Raw genomic sequence first — 19,013 nt, forward strand, 5'->3', positions numbered from 1 at the left:
GACTTCACCATGTGCACTCTCTCAGGTTCCTCTACCCGGAGCTCTCTTCTGTCTTTACGCATGTGATTTGGAGAACTCTTTTTTTTTTTTTTTTTTTTTTTTGCTAGTATTCTTCCTTCAGATTTGGAGAACTCTTACTCATCCTTTAAAAACCCAGCTTTAAAGTATCTCCTGTTTTCCCCTCTCTTAGTTTTTTGTGTTCTTTTGATTTTTTTTTTTTTTTTTTTTTTTTTTTTTTTTTTTTTTTTGAGACGGTGTTTCGCTCTTGTTACCCAGGCTGGAGTGCAATGGCACGATCTCGGCTCACCGCAACCTCCGCCTCCTGGGTTCAGGCAATTCTCCTGCCTCAGCCTCCTGAGTAGCTGGGATTACAGGCACGTGCCACTATGCCCAGCTAATTTTTTTTGTATTTTTAGTCGAGACGGGATTTCACCATGTTGACCAGGATAGTCTCGATCTCCTGCCTCGGCCTTCCAAAGTGCTAGGATTACAGGTGTGAGCCACTGCGCCTGGCCCTCCCCTTGTATGAACAGGATTGCCTACTCTGTCCTCCGATTCCTAGAGCTTTTCATTGACAACTGGGGACTGCCGGGTCCCTCCTTCTCTCCTAGCCTGCCCAGGGCCACCCCAAGCCCACAATAGATTTGCATTTATCTCTGTAAGAAGTTTACAAGGACTTGGAGCAAATTAGCATTACCCAAATGACGATGCTGCAAATGAGCGGTGTGCAGGGTTGGCGGGTGTTGCAGGCAGGTTTCCTGTCGTTGGCGCCACGTGCTGCAGAAAAAGGACCCCTCCCCCTGCGGGCCGCTGCTGCGCCCCGGCATCCGTCACAGGTACTATTCGCACGGGAGCTTGGGGCCCGGCTTCAATACCGTGGTGCTCTTTAGCTGCTCTGGTTTCTTTTTGTTTTTGTTTATCTGTTGGTTTCTACTTTTCTCATTTGTTTGTGTTGTTAGGGACAGCCTAGAGAGAAATTGGGCTTCAGGATGCACAGATAGAAAGGCCTCTGTATCTGCATCCCCGCCCCTGCGGGGGTGGGGGTGGGGATCCTTTCTGAAGTGGTAGGGAAGGAGGGTTTTGAGGTTTTTGACTATTTGCTTGCAAATATCTAAGTAAGAGATTTGTTTGCCCACATTTGCACTATCTTGGCTAGCAACCCGACAAAATATTTTCTGATGGTTTTGCGTATTTTGTTTTTGAGGGAGAGAATAATTTACACCTTGGTTAAATTGTGCTGAGATACAATGGCTGTTTTTAAAAATTGCTGATAACTGAGGGGTTGAAGCTAATATAATTCCCAGGGTCAGCCTCTTAGGAGGCTGAGTCTCCAATAGCATAGTCTCCAATAGACTATGCTATGAATTGTAACCAGCAACGAAAAACAAAATTAGACACAAGCAAAAGCAATTAAAGTATTTCTTCTCCAATATTTGCATTTCTGCATTTGTCAGCAGCTGTGGAGCTGTCATAAGATACGCTGATTTGGTTGTGGTATGTGCTTATCTAGAGGGGGGAGGATGAAGGCAGACTGTAAATAGATCATTACTATCACGTGTGATCAGTGGGTAACAGAGGTGTGTATCCAGTGCATAGAGAAGGGACTCACTCATTTTAAGCAATGTTTTTCAAGTGGGCGTCACCTCCATTAGTGGATCATGAAATCCTTTTACCAAGTGTCTAACAGCATTTAAAAAAATAAGACAATATAGAATGAAACACATCAAGATGCATCCTCCATAGAAAGTTTAGGTATTTTTTTCCAAAACCTTTGTTTCAATTATGTATCTACTGCATTACAATGTGAAATGTATTTCTTGGGATTGAGTCTCGAGCAAAGATGTTTGAAAGCCACTGAGGTAGGTGACCGGAGAAGGCTTCCCAAAGGAGATGGCATTGGAGCCGGGCCTTGAAGAATGGTGGACTTGTGCCACAGGAAAAGGGAATTCCAGGCAGGGGGAAAGGATATGTCCAAATCTGGATATGTTTGTTCAGGGCCAGGGTAATCTCTGTAAAGGGACCACCAGGTACTAGGAGAGGACTGGCTGCAGATGTGCCTGGGGAAGCAGGTGGAGCCAATTACTGAGCCATTTGAAAGTACGTACACCACTTCTCAGCTTGCCCCAGAAATTCCCATTCTCTGGTTGTGGATGTGGCTTTGAGAATCTGTTAGTTCTTTCTTTCTTTCTTTCTTTCTTTTTCTTTCTTTCTTTCTTTTTTTTGAGATAGAGTTTTGCTCTTGTTGCCCAGGCTGGAGTGCAATGGCAAGATCTCAGCTCACTACAACCTCTGCCTCTTGGGTTCAAGGCTCCCGCCTTAGCATCCCGGATAGCTGGAATTACGGGCACTCGCCATCATGCCTGGCTAATTTTTATATTTTTAGTAGAGATGGGATTTTGCCACGTTGGCCATGCTGGTCTCGAACTCAGATGATCCACCCACCTCAGCCTCCCAAAGTGCTGGGATTATAGGCATGAGCCATCGTGCCTTGCCAGCCAGCCCTTTTTTGGGCATCATGGTTCCCTGCAGCTTCTACCTACTGGGCTTAAGTAATCAGAGCAGTTTTGAAGGGTAGTTAAGTGATTTTTAAGAATAGTAAATGCTCCAGGAGACAGAAATTATTTTGTAAATGATTGTTTTGGAATTTGAGTGAGAGGCACATTATCTTGTGAAAAAGTCCCTCCAGGTGAGGTGTGACTGCATGTGTCAGTCTTCTTTTCTGTGACAAATAATTCGATTTCAGGGAGGAGACCTGAGGCAATTATGTTTCTCTTTTGGGGTCCAGTAGTTAAGGGAACTTGAGAGAACAGACATCCTGTGCTTTGAGAGAGACAGAGAACTGAGAGATGGGAGTTTGGGGAAGGAGAGGTCAGAGAGGCCTTGAGGCCGCTTCTTTAGTTCAGCATGTCACAGTGCCATATTTCAGGCTGTCATTTTTCTTATTTCTTCTTTTTCTTTTTTTTTTTTTTGAGACAGACTTTCGTTCTTGTTGCCCAGGCTGAAGTGCAGTGGTGCGATCTCAGCTCCCCGCAACTTCTGCCTCCCGGGTTCAAGTGATTCTCCTGCCTCAACCTCCCGAAGTACCTGGGATTACAGGCATGCACCCCCATGCCTGGCTAATTTTGTATTTTTAGTCGAGATGGGGTTTCTCTCCATGTTGGTCAGGCTGGTCTTGAACTCCCAACCTTAGGTGATCCGCCTGCCTCGGCCTCGGCCTCCCAAAGTGCTGGATTACAGGCATGAGCCACCACACCTGGCCCAGGCTCTTATTTTTCTGAGCCGGAACAGTTCCATCATTTGAGGGAGATAAGAGAATGAGGAGGAAGAAATAAAAAAAGAAAAAGAACAACAACAACAACACAAATGAGAATGAGGAGGAATCGTAGGCAATTGAAAAATATCCAGGGGTTGGTCTAGGTGAAAGGAGGGTGTTATAAACCTGCATAGAGACTAGAGAGGAAGAGCAAATTCAGAAAGGAAGATGATGACTCGAATTTTGGTTTTGCATGTGATTATTACTTGAGTTTGGTGCTTGCGTGGGACAGGAGTAACTCATCGCATTTTCACCAGGCTCCATGCAAAGTATCCCTTCAGAGCATCAGTGCCCTTTGCTCTGACCACCACTCTCTGAACATTCTCCTGATTGTCTTAGACCTGACTCAAGTTAACCTGACTCACAAGGATTGATAAACACACCTAACTGGTAGTTGATTGGAACATCTGGAGTATAGAGTACTTGTACCTTTGCTCAGGGTGTCACTTTTACAGTATGAGGGCCCCTGGGAAATGGAACTAGCAATTGGAAGATTTAGAAAAGAAAGAATTATATGGCCTAAGGGTTATTTCATCCGGCTCTAAAAAATGCCTGCTTAATTTTCTTGTGCTCCAGTAAGCATGGGGCTCTTTAGTGATCAGAATACTTGTCGGGGTTCACACAGTGTCTCCACTCCCACAGTTTGGGTTTTTTTCTTTATTGTCGAGGATATTTCTCGGCGCCTGCTTAGTACCCACTTATTTACTTGTCTTCCACTCATATTTACAAGTCATCTTTTTCAGAGTAGTTCCTTTTTCAGATGGTGTACTTCTTAGTAGTTTCATTTTCAGAAAGCACAGTGACATTTATTAGGCAAGTCTCTTTACACGGGTGTCTTATCTTAGAGACGGACTTTCTCACCAAGTTCCAAGTGTGCTTTGTAGTTAGCACCTTGAAGCCTGATGATGTGACCTCCATTCCACTTCCTCTCCACTCCCCCATCCTCCTGGGCATGGTGAAATTGAAGGAATGCTCTATTTAGGAGAGTTACAGAGTTCTGATAGAATACCAGGGGAACCTGGGAGCCAGTGAGTGGCACATCCTGAGCATGCCTTCCAGCAGCATGTGGTGCCCTCCTAACCTGATGGCTGACCTCCCCCAAACACACTCTGTGGGGAACAGTCTACAGGGTAAGACAGGAAGGCCAGTGGGAGTACTGAATGCCTGTTTTTTTTTTTTTTTCTTTAGCAGCTCTGCTATATTGTTTAATTCCTTATCCTTGTACTGAAAGCTTGTAGGAGTTCAGCTTTTTTTTTTTTTTTTTTTTAAGTCTGTCAAGGAAAATAACCAGTTTGAAACATATCATTTAATATAGAGACAAATAGCTTTAGTCTCTACAAAGATGATATAAAGTGTTTAAATTCATATATCAAATAAAATAATGTGGGCAAGGTGTTGAAAACATTTGTAATCATGCCAATAAATTGTTTATCGCTTTGAAAGTAATTCCACAGTACTTTTAATGATAACAACAAGAATGGCAACTGTTATTCAATACTATATATGGGACACTGAAGCAAGGGTTTTGTTTGTATTTATTTATTTATGAGTCAGAGTCTTGCTCTGTTGCCCAGGCTAGAGTGCAATGGTATGATCTCAGCTCATGCAAACTCCGCCTCCCAAGTTCAAACAATTCTCCTGCCTCAAGCGTCCCAAGTAGCTGGGATTACAGGTGTCCGCCACCATGCCTAACTAATTTTTCTATTTTTGGTAGAGGCGGGGTTTCATCAAATTGGCCAGACTGGTGTCAAACTCTTGATCTCGTGATCTGCCCGCTTTACCTCAGCCTGGGATTATAGGCGTGAGCCACTGCAGCTGGCCCTTATTTTTATTTTTATTCTTGAGACAGGGTCTCGCTCTGTTACCCAGGCTGGAGTGCAGTGGCTTGATCATGACTCACTACAGACTCGACCTCCCAGATTCAAGCGATCCTCCCACCTCAGCCTCCCAAGTAGCTGGGACCACAGGCACCTACCATCATGCCTGGATAATTTTTGTATTTTTTGTAGAAATGGGATCTAACCATGTTGCTCAGGCTGGTCTCAAACTCCTGGGCTCAAGTGACCCTCCTGCCTCAGCTTCCCAAAGTGTTGGGATTACAGGCGTGAGCCACCATACATGGCCAAAGGTTTTATATTTCTCATATTATTGAACTCTCCTCCCTGAGATATAGTTATTACTATCTCCATTTTACAGGTGAAGAAACTTAGGTGAGAGAAAATTTTAAAGAAGGCCAAAATCACATGACTAAAAAATGATAGTGATAAAACTGGAGAGAGAGAACTCTAAGCCTTTAGGCTATATAGTATTAACTGTAATCAACTGGGCAATGGTTTTACATCATTTAAGGAGACTTACTTTACCATCTTAATATATGGAGCTCTAGATGTAGATACACTAATTTCTTGTAGATCTTGTGGACTGGGCTGTTTTGCCTTTATTGCAAAATTATTGATTGTGAGCAAACTGTATACCAAATACTCTACTAGGCCCTTAGAGAATATAAGGATGGCGATGATGGTCTGGCATCCTTGAGGAGCTCCCTATCTAAGAAGGAACATAAGAGAAACATACTAGGTTGATTCATAGGAGATTGGCATTGAATATTCACATGGGAAGATTTAACCTGACACATAACTAAAATAAGGCAGTACAGTTGAATGTAGTGAACTCTCCTTATGTTCCAGGCACCATGCTAAGTATTTTACACTAGTTCCTGAAGCCTTAAAATAACTCTCAGATGTGGGTACCATAGTCATCCCCTATTCTATAGAGGAAGTTGAGGCCTTGAGTGGTAAAATGACTTGCCCAAAGCCACATACCTGTTAAGTGACAAAATTAGAATTTGAACCCAGGTCAGTCTGAGTATAGAGCCAGTACACTTAAACCTCAGAATATAAGTACCTCTGTAGGTATAAATAAAGGTATATACATTATTTATACACACTGATAATGTAAAAGATTTTGCTTTGCAAACACTCTATAGAACACTTACTAACTCTTCTGGTATGTGTTGCTGTTTCTGTGATCTGGACGCATCTGGTCATGCGTGTCAGTACTCAGTCTCCAGCATTTGCATTCTCCCCTTCTGAGACTGTTTAACCAACCAAAGGGAACATTTGGAGGGAGAGAAAGAAAAACACTTTCACTTTTCATTGTTCTGTGGACACTGGGCCTGTTTATTTGGAGATCCAAGCATGTGTTAGAACATTTCAATTATATTTACCTCCTTTTTTTTTTCCTGTCTGGTTGCCTTTCTAAGTCACATGCACAGATAGGAATCATAGGAGTTGCCATTTAATTGTACATAATTAAATTGTAGAGAATACAATTAAAGTTATTTGCATATAGTAAAGCCATTTTAAGAACTTTCCTCTTGGCCAGGTGTGTTGGCTCAAGACTGTAATCCCAGCACTTTGGGAGGCTGAGGCAGGCGGATCACGAGGTCAAGAGATCGAGACCATCCTGGCCAACATGGTGAAACCCCATCTCTACTAAAAATACAAAAATTAGCTGGGCGTGGTGGCACCAGCCTGTAGTCCCAGCTACTCGGGAGGCTGAGGCAGGAGAATTGCTTGAACTCAGGAGGCGGAAGTTGCAGTGAGCCGAGATTGCACCACTGCACTCCAGCCTGGCACCTGGTGTCTCACACCTGTAATTCCAGCACTAAAGGAGGCCAAGGCGGGCAGATCATGAGGTCAAGAGATCGAGACCATCCTGACCAGCATGGTGAAACCCCATCTCTACTAAAAATACAAAAATTAGCTGGAGGTTCGGTGGCTCTCGCCTGTAGTCACAGCAACTCAGGAAACCGAGGCAGGAGAATTGCTTCAACCCGGGAGGCAAGGCAGAGGTTGCAATGAGCAGAGATCGTGCCACTGCACTCCAGCCAGGCAACAGAACAAGACTCTGTCTCAAAAAAAAAGTTTTCCAATTTAGTATTCTGCTACCAAAATCCTGTCTATATAAACTATTATTTTAAATTTTAATATATGAAGGTATATCCCTCATTTAAACTAAGTTTTGTGGTAATCTGGGGAAAAAGTTGTTTTTGTTTTGCCATATTATTAAATAATTACAATTTTGGTTGTACCTGGAGAATCTGAAATTCTCCTACTGTTTCCCACTATTTTGCAAACTCTTCCTCCAGATTTAAAATTGGGTTGGACAACTGGCATTCTCAAAGTAGGTCTTCACTAATTAGACGGTTTTCCTTCTGTCTGTACCACACCACTGGACTCCAGTGTTAACATTGAAACAGCAAAGACTGCTTGTTCCCAAAATCCTTTTCAGGCCTGACAGAGAGGGTGAGTTTTGGGGTCAGCCAGACTTGGTTCTCCTGTCTGCCCTTATTAGACTGATGTCCCCAGGCAAATTCTGTTGGGAACCTCATCTACAAAATCAAGATAATTAAACCTTATTCTTCGGGTTTGAGTCAAAATTCATGTGATAATGTGTTTAAGTATCTAGCATAATGCCTGGTGGCACTTAGAAGACCCTCATTAAATGTCAGTGTTCTTATATTTGGACATTCTCTTTAAAAAGCCTGCAATGCCCTAGACTCTTTATGAGTATATAAATTCAGCTTTGTTAGGTCATCTTTTAAAGTCAGATTTCAGCTTCCTCTCAGTTTTGGCTGACTTGAGAGGATAGCTTTCTGAAATCTATTACTGTTTCACTGGAGGGCCCGACACTGTGGCTTACACCTGTAATGCCAGCAGGCTGAGGCGGAAGGATCACTTGATCCCAGGAGTTTAAAACCAACCAGGGCAACAAAGCAAGACCCTGTCTCTCAAAAACTAAAAAACTGGCCAAGACCTGGCGCAGTGGCTCATGCCCTATAATCCCAGCACTCTGGGTGGCCAACGCAGGTGGATCACGAGGTCAGGAGATTGAGACCATCTTGGCCAACATGATGAAACCCCTTCTCTACTAAAAATACGAAAAAAATTAGCCGGGTGTAGTGGCATGCACCTGTAGCCCCAGCTCCTTAGGAGACTGAAGCAGGAGAATTGCTTGAACCTGGGAGGTAGAGGCTGCAGTGAGCCAAGATCGCGCCACTGCACTACAGCCTGGGCAACAGAGCATAACTCTGTCTCAAAAAAAAACCAAAAAGTAAAAAAAAAAATGGCCGAGTGTGGTGGTGTGCACCTATATTACCAGCTACTAGGAAGACTGAGGCTAGAGGATTGTTTGAGCCCAGGAGTTCCAGGCTACAGTGATATATGATCATGCCTCTGCACTCCAGCCTGGGTAACAGAGGAAGATCCTGTCTCAAGAAAATAAAGAAAATACACACTCACAGACACATATATCATTAGAGCTATGGAGCAACAGCTGTAAAACTTGCTTGGTGGGTCCTAATTGCAATGCATAATATATGGACTCTCGAAATGTAATTCTTAGGAATCGGTATTATAATTAAATCTTAGCCAATCCAAAGGCACCTTAAAACATGATTAAAAAATTTTCCAAGCCAATTAGAAAACTAGTTGGTCCAACCATCAAGTATAGAGAAATATGCTAATTTATACAAAGACGATACTGTTCCAAGAAGCCCTTGGCTGCATTTGCAGCAAAATATCAGAGAAAACACCTCAATGATACTGTGATACTAAATCACTGAATATATTTTTAAGGCACATTTAAATATAAAGCATACATCATGAATGATAAAATGGCAGTACCAGAACAAGATACGGTGTTTTTCTTTGTTTTTGTTTTTGTTTTTGTTTTTGAGACAATCTTGCTCTATCATCCAATCTCAAGCGATTCTTATGCCTCAGCCTCTCTGGAGTAGCTGGGACTATAGCTGCATGCCACCATGCCTGGCTAAGTTTTATATTTTGGTAGAGACAGGGCTTTGCCATGTTTGCCAGGCTGCTCTTTAACTCCTGGCCTCAAGCAGTCCTCTCACCTTGGCCCCCCAAAGGAATTACAGGCATGAGCCGCTGCACCCAGCCAGATCTTTTTAATTTTATTATTTTTTAGAGACAGGGTCTCAAATCTTTTAACCTGGCTGGAGTGCAGTGGCATGATCATAGCTCACTGCAACCTCCAACGCATGGGCTCAAGCGGTCCTCCCGCCTCAGTCTCCCAGTAGCTGGGACCGAAGGCATGTGTCACACATACCTGGCTGATTTTTAAATATTTTTAGAGATGGGATCTTGTGCTGTGTTGCTCAGGCTTGTCTTGAACTTCTCACCTCAAACGATCCTCCTTTCTCAGCCTCTCAAAGTGCCAGGATTATGGGTATAAACCACTGCATCCTAACTAAAAAGATCTTCTATGTTGAAAACGACAACATGCCAGCCTTGACAGATTTAATTTATTCAATATAGTCTAGTTGTAGTATCCTTATATATGCAAGAAAGGTGTACTACCACTAAGAGTTTTTTGTGGGTTTTTTTAATGCTAAGGGGATATAGAAACCATGCAATCATTTCATTTAAATAATTTTAATCTGTGGATATTGAGAACTCACCAAATATCTGGGAGAAAAAGGTTTGAGCCATTTGAGAATGGCTACTCCATAGGCAGAGCAGCTGATCATTTGCTTTATCAGCATGATCCTATTGCTATATGCATTACAAATGAATTTTAAGGCAATTTATAATATTTCTGAGGCTTAATATGTACTTTTTTTTTTTTTTTTTTTTTGAGACAGAGTCTTGCTCTGTTGTCCAGGCTGGAGTGCAGTGGCATAATCTCAGTTTACGGCAGCCTCTGCCTTCCAGGTTCAAGCGATTGTCCTGCCTCATCTTCCTGAGTAGCTGGGATTACAGGGGTTTGCCACCACGCCTGGCTAATTTTTTTGTATTTTAGCAGAGACAGGGTTTTACCATGTTGGCCAAGCTGGTCTCGAACTCCTGACCTCATGTGATCCACCCACCTCAGCCTCCCAAAGTGCTGGGATTACAGGCGTGAGCCACTGCACCCAGCCAATCTATTGTTTAAAACCTGAATTACATTCTGTACAATTCATCTTTTACTTATCTGTGATGTTTATTTAAAATAAAAGACAACAGCAAAAACCCCAGTATATTTTGCGGGCATTTGTGGTTAACCTAGACTACAAGGCATCTGCTCCCACTCCAGGCCAAATAATTTTTTTTTTTTTTTGGTCTCGCTCTGTCACCCAGGCTGGGGTGCAACGTGCAGTCTTGGCTCACTGCAACTTTCGTCTCTCAGGTTCAAGTGATTCTCCTGCCTCAGCCTCCTGTGTAGCTGGGTTTACAGAAGCCCACCGCCAAGCCCAGCTAACTTTTGCATTTTTAGTAGAGACGAGGTTTTACCATGTTGGCCAGGCTGGTCTTGAACTCCTTACCTCAGGTAATCCACCCATCTCAGCTTCCCAGACTGCTGGGATTACAGGCGTGAGCCACCACACCGGACCTGGGCCACATAATTTAAATGCTTTGGATACTAGATGGTTTACGGAGAAGTGTCAACAATTTGAGATTTGAGATTAAAAATGGGTGGTAATTATACTTGGACCAAAGAATGTTAAAAGTTGACTAGCTCTCTTTTAAGAATGAGGGAACTATGTAATGAAAATTCTGCAAATATGGAGATAAAAGATACCGACATTAAAGAGAAGGCAGTAGAAAATGAATGTTTTGAGAGTGATTTACTCTGCCTCACTTTCCTTTTAGTAAAGTTTTTTGTTTTCCTTTTTAATGTTGACATACTGGCTTCACAGGTAAGGTTTCACAGAATTTTGGAATGGACAGTGTTGCAAAGGAAAAGTTAGTATATTTAAAAGTTAAGATGAACCAGTTAGTTGCCTAATAACTAAGTTAAAAGTGGTTTTGGTTTTAAATAGCATACGCAAAATGTATTTACTGAGGCTTGCTCTAATTAGAGTTCTAAACAAATCTTGCAGGGTGTTTTGTTTTATTTTTATTTTTTGGTCTTTAATCTCCCCCCTTCCCGTGTCAAGCTAAAACTGGGTGTGTGTGTGTGGTGTGTGTGTGTGCAGCCTGCAAGAGAAATTTAGCACGCACCTCGTGGATCTTAATAATTTTTTTAAAAGCCAAATAAAACTGCTTCTTGAATAAACCAATACAGTTCTGAAGTTAAAAAGAATCCCAAAGGAAACAGGAATGAACATCCTTGGAGCTTGATTTTACAGAAAAAAAAAAAATTTTTTTTTTTTTTAATTAAAAAAATCCTAATCTCCACATTTTTTGCCAGGCGAGAACCGAAGTTTGGAGGTAGACGAGCAGGCGAGCGGTTTGCCCGGGCACAGAGCATGAAGGCCGGGCGGGCGCGGGGAGCGGGCGCCCGCCGCCCGGCGCGGGGGTGAGCGAGAGAGAGAGCGGAGCGCGTGTGGCCGGCGCCGCTCGGCCGGGAGCTCCCGCGCTCGCGCCCCGCGCCCCGCGCCCGCCGCCGCCGCCGCCGCCCCTGTTGCGATGGCGCAGAAACCCCGTTGACAAGGCACTGCTTTTTCATGACGGTGAGTTTCCCTTTGAGTGTATTATAATTTTGTGATAAAAATTTCAAGGAGAAAAAAAAAAAAACACACAACCTCCTTCCTCTGCCTCTTTCCTTCGGGGAGGGGAAAAGCGAGGGAGGGGGGGCTGGAGATCTGTCTCCAGACAGACAGAAAAGAAAGAGGAGCAAATTAAACACCGAGTTGCCAAAACCAGGATATTAGGTTTCAGCCCAGAGAGCTATTGGCTAAGGCTGTGTTTTTTTTTTTTGGGGGGGGTGGGTTTGTGGGTGGGTGATGGTGGTGGTGGGTGGATGTTTAATGGACACGGAGAAAAGGGGAATCGGGTGTTTATGCCTTTCCCAGCGCCGCCGGGGCTCCGGGAAGACCAAGTTCAGTGTCTCGGGCGGGGGCGCAGGCGGGCAGGGGGCGGCGAGGCCGGGCCGGGGGCGCCTCGGCGGGGTGGGGGCCCGGCGCCTTTCTTTTTCCTTTTTTTTTTTTTTCTTTTCCGCGGATGCAAATTTCTGGAGCGGGGAGAGGGAGAGCCCGGGAAGGGGGTGGCGTGGCGGTTGGTGGTGGGGAGGGGAGGGGAGGGAAGCCTTTTAATGACTCATTGATTGAGCCGGTTTAAAATTAGTTGTGTGCGCGAGTGTGAGTGTGTTTTCCGCCCCCCGGAGCCGCCGGGAGCCGGGAAGGAGGGAGCGGGGCTCGGCGAGAGGAAGACGGCGCGGCGGGGCCGCGAGCAGGGGGCAGGGAGGGCCTGGAGTGACGGCGGGCGAGGAAGAAAAATAAGCTTTTCCAATCTCCACCCCTCTGTTTCCCCCCCCCCCCTCGTTTCTTTTCTCTCTCGGAAGCTCTAGGGTGTGAATCATATTTTCTTTCTTCTCGGCAAAATGGACCCCGCGTCTGGGGAGGGGGAGGGGAGGCGGTGGGGAGGGAGGCGGCGGGGACGGGGTTTATTTTTCATCCTGGCTTCCTCCTTCCCGCCGCATCTGCAGGAGGCCGCGGCGAGGAGAGCAGGTCCCGGCTGCGGCAGGGAGAGCTCCGGCCGGTGGGTCGCCCCGGCCCGGCTCCCGCTCAGAGCCCGCGGCGGCGCGCACCTGCCGGCGGGACTGCGCCTTCCCCGCCGCCTCGCCGACTTCCCGAAGCTCCTCCGAGGATCCACGGCCGGGTCGGGGCGAGCCCCCAGCCGCGCGGAGGACCCCGCGGCCCAGCCAGGCGCCGCCTGCGAGGCCCGCGCTGTCCGCCGCGCCGGCCAGGAGAGATGAGCGGCTGGGGCGGCGCTTTTTTGGCCGAGAGCGCACGGGCCTGACGCTGTTGGCGCCCCCCGAGTCGCCCCGAATGCCTGATTTTGCTTGGGTGGGGGGGTGCCGTTGGAAGGCGCTAAGATGGCGCTGGGCCTGGCCTGTCGCCAGGGCTGGTGGCGCAGTTGCTCGGCGGGCGCCATCTTTCTCGCGGCGCGGGCGGCGCCCTCCGAGAACATTTTGCTGACCAGGGTGCCGCGAGGCCGGGGCCAGCGGGAGCCGGGAGCAGGGTGCTGAATTCTGGAGATGGGGCGGGAGTCGCCCGGCCTTCTTCTTCCCCAAGCCCCCAGACCCAAAAGACGAGGCCGGCTTGGAGCGGGAAGGGCTGGGGCCAGCTTCTTCCTCCTTCCCACTTGTTTGTGATGGAAGAAGGGGGCTGAGGGTCGAGCCTCGAGGCTGATGGGTTCCCTCCCTGTTTGGCCCCGCACCCCCACTGCCCCCAGTCAAAATTGGAGGTGAGGAGTTCTAGCCATCTTCTCGCCTGCTATCTGAGAGTGGACGCCTTTGTCTTCCGTGGCCCGGCACAGGGCCGGGCATTGAGGCTTTGCCTTCATCCTCCTCCAGTTACTATTGAAAGTAGAGTCCATTCAGGTTACAAAATAAAAAAGAGTCGAGGACGGTGCGTCTGCCTTCCGGTAACGTGGTTCTCTATGGGTAGCTTACCCTTCGTTTCTTACTTTAAAACAACCCTGGGAAGACATTTACTAGTTGTCAGATTGTGGGAAGGTAATGGGTTCCAGTTATTTGAAACTTCTTGTTGGCTTTTATATTACTTCAAATCAAAACAGTTTCTTAAGAACTCTGATCTTTCAGTATGCTTTAAAACACTCTGAAAGTCTTCCTTTTTTAAAAAAGCATCCGTCTAAAGTATCTGTAGTATCTATTAGAGATGGGGGAGGGGTTTTTAACTTTTACATTGTTACTGAAAAGAGGAGGGGAAAGGTCTGTAAAGCTCTGATCTCTAGAAGTCCACAGACATGGAAAGTAAGTAGTTAATTTCTAAGAGAGGAAAGTAACACAGTGGTGTCACTAGGTGTGTCCTTGTGTTTATAAATACACATTAGTGGATGCTTTAGACCAATTTAAAAGACCGACCATATATTGAACACTTGCTGTATGCCAGGAACTGTGCTTGGTGCTTTGTATAATTTGTTTTATCAGTCCTGAAAGATTGATTTTATGATTTATCTACTTGGGAATGGATGAACGTTCATAGAAATATAGTAATTGTTCGAGATCTTGCTGTTTTACGTGGTAAAATTGGCATTGGATGACAGAAGCTGTGTTCTTCCCTCTACACTTATGATTTCTAAATCTGAGCATCAGAATTAACTGGGGAGATGTTTTTGAATATAGATTTGTAACATCACCTCTTTTACCATCATTTGCTAGGGCCAATTGGGTCATTTAATAACGTCTCAGACAATCCAGCTTCTTGATGTTCAATATTGAAATTCTGGCCCACCCTGTACCTGCTGCATCTGAAGATGTAGTATTCCATAGCTCTCCAGGAGATTCCAGTGTGACATAGATACACATTTGGGCTGCCTTGTACTATGCTTGCACTGTTCTGCTGGCTCTTTTTTGAATTGGAACATGAGAATTGAGGTCCATATCATTTTGAGTTTCAGCAGTTTTTTGCTCGTCAGTCTCATTTTTATTTTTCCTCTTCCAGATGCCATTTATCAAATAGTCAAAATTATTTTCTCAGAGAAAAAGGTTTAGGTATCCTAAGACTAAAATCTCAGTACATTTTTTAAAGTTATTGTCTCATTCTATTGGGAGGTTATACAACATACAGGCTTCTAGGTCTAGCTAGGCCATCTAGTTAAGTCAAGACAGCTGTGCAACAAAAATAGCATTGAGGCCAGGAGGGGTGGCTCACAACTGTAATCTCAGCACTTTGGGAGGCCAAGGTGGGTGGATTACCTCAGGTCAGGAGTTTGAGAACAGCCTGACTAACTAACATAGTGAGGCCCCATCTCTACTAGAAATACAAAAAAATTAGCCAGGCGAATCACTTGAGGCAGGAGAATCCTTGAATGCAGGAGGCGGAGGTGGCAGTGAGCCGAGACTGTGCCACTGCACTCAAGCCTGGACAACAAGAACGAAACTCTGTCTCAAAAAAAAAAAAAAAAAAAAAAGAATTGAATCTAGGCTTGATCCAGAAATTAAGAGTAGGGAAGAAAAGACCCTGAAATTGTCCGGGTGAGGTGGCTCACACTTGTAATCTCAGCACTTTGGGAGGTCTAGGTGGGCAGATCACCTGAGGTCAGGAGTTCCAGACCGGCCTAACCAACATGGAGAAACCCCATCTCTACTAAAAATACAATATTAGCCAGGCATGGTGGTGCATGCCTGTAATCCCAGCTACTCGGAATGTTGAGGCAGAATTGCTTGAACCCAGGAGGCGGAGGTTGCAGTGACGGAAGATCCCACCATTGTACTCCAGGCTGGGCAACAAGAGCAAAACTCTGTCTCAAAAGCAAAAACCAGCAACAAACTCTGAAATAAAGACCTGAAGATAAATCCTTGAAAGAAAAGATGGTTTCCTGAAGTTTGAATTGTGGACATATCTTCTGGGTATTGGGAAGTAGAATGGTCAAGTTATTCTAAATGTGGAACCTAATAAGAGCAGAATACGGATAAAAACACTGGTCAGGAAGAGGCATCTGTAGCAGGTGATGAATAGATCTCCTTACTAAAGTGAGAAAGAACCAAGTCAGTGATAGGATCATTAACTCCTCTGGATTAAGGATCATGTATTTTACTTATATTTTGTGCTTCCCCTTGTTGATTCTTCACAAATCATTGCTGTGTTTAGTAATTGCTAGGGAGAGTAGTTTAAAACTTAGATTTTTGGTGCAGATGTCAGAATTATACCATCTTTGCATATGTACACATTGGAAAATTTTTGTAAGGAGCATCTGTTGAATACCTCTGTATAGTCTGTGTCCAGTCTAGACCACTAGGTGGGTGGAGTGACTTCCAGTTTTTAAAGGGAAGTCACTTGTGGTTTTTCTCCCCTTGTTTTTTATGGTAAATGCCAAAGTAATTACAGTCTTTGACCAAAATCCATTTAAAGCTTGAAACGAGGGGGAAAATCTAAAATAAACCTGTGTAGAGGGAAACAGTAGCTTCTTTATCCTTTATTGGAATTCAAGACAGACAAGATCTCTGCACTCATGGAATTTACAGTGTAGTGAGGAAGGACAGAAAACAGTTAAACACAAAGATAATGACAGATTAAGAAAAATTGTAAGTGGCTGGTGGATCTAAAAGTATGTTGGGAATGACCATTTTGTCTAGTAAGGGTCAAGAAAAGTCTCTGTAGGGGTGACATTTGAGCTGAGACTTGAACCAGGAACTTGTGCTAGCCATGTGAAAAGCTGGAGAGATGTTCCAGACCTGGGAACAAGTGCAAAGACCTAGAAGGCTAGGTGTTAGACTGAAGAGAAGGCTCCTCTGAGCAAGGGAAGAGTGGAATGAGATGGAGTTGGAGAGATCCTATAGGTCTTATATTAAGCCATGGGAGGGGGTGATTTTTGGATTTTATTCTAATGGCAATGAGAATGGTTTTAATTTGGGCAGTGGTAATGTTTTTGTTTTTGTTTTTGTTTTGAGATGGAGTTTCGCTCTTGTTACCCAGGCTGGAGTGCAATGGTGCGATCTCGGCTCGCCGCAACCTCCACCTCTTGCGTTCAGGCAATTCTTCTGCCTCAGCCTCCTGAGTAGCTGGGATTACAGGCATGCACCACCATGCCCAGCTAATTTTTTGTATTTTTAGTAGAGACGGGGTTTCACCATGTTGACCAGGATGGTCTCGATCTCTTGACCTTGTGATCCACCCGCCTCAGCCTCCCAAAGTGCTAGGATTACAGGCGTGAGCCACCGCGCCCGGCAGTGTTTTTGTTTTTAAAGATAACTGGCTATGTAGAGGAAGAGAGGAAACAGAGACTATTGCAATAGTCAGTCCAAGATTGGTAGTATCTCAGGCAAGTAAAGTAGCAATGAGATGCAAAAGAGTAGACAGCAGTTTTCACATACATATTTTGGAGATGGAATCAGAAGGATTTGCTTACTGGGTTGGGTTGGCTTTGGAGGGAGAAGGAGGAATCAAGGGTCCCTTCAGGTTACAGGCCCAAGCCTCGGGCTGCCAGGTGGCACCATTTGCTGGTTGGACAAGGAACAGGTAGGGAGGGATGGGTAGCAAGAGTTCCATGTGGAACCTGTTGTATGTTTTAAATAATTGGGAGACATCCAAGTGGACAGTTAAGTAGGCAATGAATATTTAAGTTGAGCTGAGGGGAGTGACCTAGACTGGACATAAATTTTGGTAGTCACTAGTACACAGATGGCATGTCATGGGACTGATTGAGAATCTTTGTGGCCTTAGGATCAAGCCCTAGGAGACTGATTTGAGGACTAAAACTCTGGTCTCCCACACAGCCAGATCTGTGGCGGGCAGCGGGGTTGGGGGGGACCCACCCTAAAACACTAACAGTGGCTCAGCTTGGGCAAAGGAGACTGAAAGGCTCAGCCATTAAAGTGGGAGAATATTTTATCCTTTTCAAGAAAGAGGAAACGGTCACCTCTGTCAAATGCTGCTCAGAAGTTAAACAATGAGAACAGAGAGATGTCTGTTTGGATTTGACAACATGATGGTGACGGTTTTGACAAGGGGTTTCAGTGGCATATGAAGATCCAAGCCATATTGGAATGCTCTGAAGAGAGTAGGAAGTGAGGTGAATATTGACACCTTGTTAGGGAAATTTTGCTGCTGTAAAGTGGAGAGAAACAGCTTAGTGGCTGGAGGGAGATGGGGTCAAAGAAGAGAGCTTTTTCTTTCTTATTTTTTTGAGACAAGGTCTCACTCAGTCATCCAGGTTGGAGTGCAGTGGTGCAATCATGGCTCACCATAGCCTTAACCTCCTGGGCTCAAGTGATCCTCATACCTCAGCCTTTCCTGAGTAGCTGGGACCACAGGTATGCACCACCATACCTAACTTTTTTTTTTTTTTTTTTGTAGAGACAGGTTTCCCTATGTAAAGAAGAGGGCTTTTCTTTTAAACAATGAGAACTAGATAGGCTAATGAGAATATTTAGTAGAGAAGGTGAGGGTGAGACTAATCCAGAAGAGAGACCAAGTAGTACCAAAGGAGCAGCATTCTTTTTTTTTTTTTTTTGAGAAGCAGTTTTGCTTTTGTTGCCTAGACTGGACTGCAGCGACATGATCTTGGCTCACTGCAACCTCCACTTCCCTGGTTCAAGCAGTCCTCCTGCCTCAGCCCCCCAAGTAGCTGGGATTATAGGTATGCGCCACCACACCTGACTAACTTTGTATTTTTAGTAGAGACATGGTTCCACCATGTTGGCCAGGCTGGTCTCGAACTGACCTCAGGTGATCCACCTGCCTCGGCCTACCAAAGTGCTGGGATTACAGGCGTGCACCACACCTGGCCAGGAGCAGCATTCTTAAGGAATTCAAGACACAGGAAGAGCGCTTGCCTTTGGTGGCAACAAGAAAACACAGTGTGGCAGAAGACAGAGAATAGGGGCCCAAGTGCAAGGCGAATTGGAGGTAGAATATAGGACCTTACCTTCTGATGGCTTCTATTTTCTCAGTGAAGTCTGAGGCAAGACCAGCAGCTGAACAAAGAAGGGGTAGTGGATGATTTCAGTAGAGATGGATACTTCACCTTGAGCAGTAGGAAAAGGAACTGAGTGGGAAACAGGGTTGTTCCGATGCTGGGCCTTGTTGAATGCCTCACTGTGGCTTGGAGCTGTGCATTTAAGGTGAAACCAATCAGCTGAGCTAGTTGTGTGATTTTTCTGCCAGCAATATTCAGCTGTTATGAGGGCAACAAAGGGCAGGCAGGTGATCACCCAAAATTGGTGTTCTGCCCTGCAGGTTTGACAGAGGAGAAGCAGTGCCAGGGGCTTGAGAGTAGTTGCAGGGGGG

At 45.1% G+C, this 19,013-nt stretch overlaps 1 protein-coding gene across 3 annotated transcripts in view; it reads left to right on the top strand.

The window, feature by feature from the left end:
• The first annotated feature begins 228 nt into the window (after positions 1-228).
• BICRAL (BICRA like chromatin remodeling complex associated protein) overlaps positions 229-19,013 on the top strand; it is a 93,522-nt gene continuing 74,737 nt past the window's right edge. Inside the window, exon 1 of one of the 3 annotated variants that reach the window (XM_039467678.2) lies at positions 229-11,771. The gene's annotated coding sequence lies outside the window, so the exon portion shown is untranslated. The remainder of the gene's footprint in view (positions 11,772-19,013) is intronic. The other 2 variants (XM_039467680.2, XM_074397812.1) reach the window with 2 other exon arrangements.

This window comes from Saimiri boliviensis, chromosome 4, assembly GCF_048565385.1.
Source record: "Saimiri boliviensis isolate mSaiBol1 chromosome 4, mSaiBol1.pri, whole genome shotgun sequence".
Lineage (NCBI taxonomy): Eukaryota > Metazoa > Chordata > Mammalia > Primates > Cebidae > Saimiri > Saimiri boliviensis.